Genomic DNA, 2,205 nt, shown 5'->3' with positions numbered 1-2,205 from the left:
TTCTACAAAGGTGTGTTTTTCTGTTTTGAGGTTGAGACTTGGGTGCGGCTGTTGCTAGCAACGGGGTGTGAGCAGACTGGACTTGGCTTTGAATTTAAAACAGGCTTGGAAACAGGAGTGGCATCCACTTCCAAAAAAACACTTGCCTCCAGAAACTCTAAGAACTTGGAGAAAAGATGAAAGTTTCATGTTCTAGACTTCCGTTCATAGGGTCGCTATGGGTCGTCTACAACTCAATGGCACTTAATACAACAACAACAATGTATATATTAAATGGGGTTATGTCTCCCTCTATATTCTAAAATGTGAATGTGTACACACTTTAAAATACACACAAACACACACAGAGAGTCACAGAAGTGAGCTTTTTGGTTTGTTGGGTTTTTTTAAATAAAAATTTTATTGTATACTGTTTCACTTACAAAGTTCATATACACTGTTTTTCATACTGGATCTTTCACATTTCCTTTATTCATCCCTCCCTCTACCCATCAATTTGTGTGACACTATGATTACCCACCCTGCTCATCTTTTTACTCTGTTGGAAAAATGGTGTTTTTTTTTTATGCACACAGGGATTTAATCTTTGGAAGGTTCCATCCATCAATTTAATCCTCCTGAGATTGTGCATTTATGGCTGTATTTGAGAGTCTCTTGATACCAGTTTGTCTCTGATGAATACTGTGACTTTGGGCTTTAGTCCCAGATCTCTGATCCACGTTAAGTTGTTTTTTGTGTATGGTGTGAGATGTGGATCCTGTTTCAGCTTTCTGAAGGTAGAAGTCCAGTTTTGCCCATTGGATCGGTTTTATTCTTTGTCAAAGATCAGCTAAACATGAATAGATGGGTACATTTCTGGGTTCTCAATTCTGTTCCATTGGTCCATGTGGCTGTTATTGTACGAACGTAAGTGCTGTTTTGGTTACCACCACTGTGTAGTAGGTTTTGAGGTCAGGGAGTGCTATGTCTCTTATTTTTTATTTTCAGAAGTGCTTTGCTTTTTGGGGTCTCTTTCCTCTCCAAATAAACTTGACAATTTCCCTTTTGATCTCTTTGAAAAGTGAATTTGGTGTCTGGATTGGGATTGCATTGAACATGTTGATTACTTTCGGTAGGACTGTCATTTCCACAATATTGAATCTTCCTATCTGAACAGAGAACAGTTTCTTCTTATTTGGGTCTTATATTTTGTCTCACAGAAATGTTCTGTAGTTTTCCTAGTATAGGTCTTTTGTGTTTCTAATTAAGTTCACTCCCAAATACTCAATTTGTAGTTGGCTACTTTAAATGGTATTGCTTTCTTGATTTCCTTCTCTGAATTATCTTTGTTACAGTAGAGGAATGCCACTGATTTTAGGATATTGATCTTATAGCCTGCCACTCTACTAAACTGGTCTACTAGCTTTAACAGGTTGTTGTTGTTGTTGTTGTTGTTGTTGTTGAGTCCTTGGTGTTTTCTATGTACACTCTCATATCATCTGCATATAGTGACAGTTTAACCATCTTTTGCCAATTGGGATGCCTTTTATTTCCTTCTCTAGTCGTATTGTAATAGCAAGTACAGAAGTGAATTTTATATTTCAATGGTTGTTAAAGATGTTAAAAAGTCTTGTAAAAGCTAGAGATTTTTATTATTAATCTTTATAAAAATTTGAAACATTTATGTTAAAATCTAATATTGAAAATTTTTAATGAAATGATTTCTAAAACAACTTGAGAAACAAAAACCAATTACTGACTTTTCTGCAATCAAGAGAGTTAAAAATGGAATGAATTAATTAACTCACATATGTTGTTGTGTACCATCAAGTCAGGACTGACTCTCAACTGACCCTTTGGTATACAAAAACAAGATGTGTATAAATTGCTATTTTTTGTTGTTATTGTTATGTGCCATCAAGTTGCTTGCAACTCATAGGGACCCAATGTACAACAGCCCTAAACCCTGCTCTATCCTGTGCCAATCACACTGTCTCTGACACTCCCATCCAGATTACCCCAGTCACTGAATCAATCCACCTCACAGAGGGTCTTCCCCTCCTGCACTGTCCCTCCACCCTCCCAAGCATGATGTCCTTCTCCAAGGACCAGTCCTTCCTTATAACACATCCAAAGTACATTAGATGGAGCTTCAGAATCCTTGCCTCCAAAGAGCCTCCAGGTTTGACCCTTTCCAGGATGAATCTGTTTGCTTTCCTAGCAGTC

Source organism: Elephantulus edwardii, unplaced genomic scaffold (genome assembly GCF_000299155.1).
Source record: "Elephantulus edwardii isolate Elephantulus edwardi_28Jun2011 unplaced genomic scaffold, EleEdw1.0 scaffold00040, whole genome shotgun sequence".
NCBI classification, from domain to species: Eukaryota; Metazoa; Chordata; class Mammalia; order Macroscelidea; family Macroscelididae; genus Elephantulus; species Elephantulus edwardii.
The sequence above is the reverse complement of the archived record's forward strand: the minus strand, read 5'-3'. Positions refer to the sequence as shown.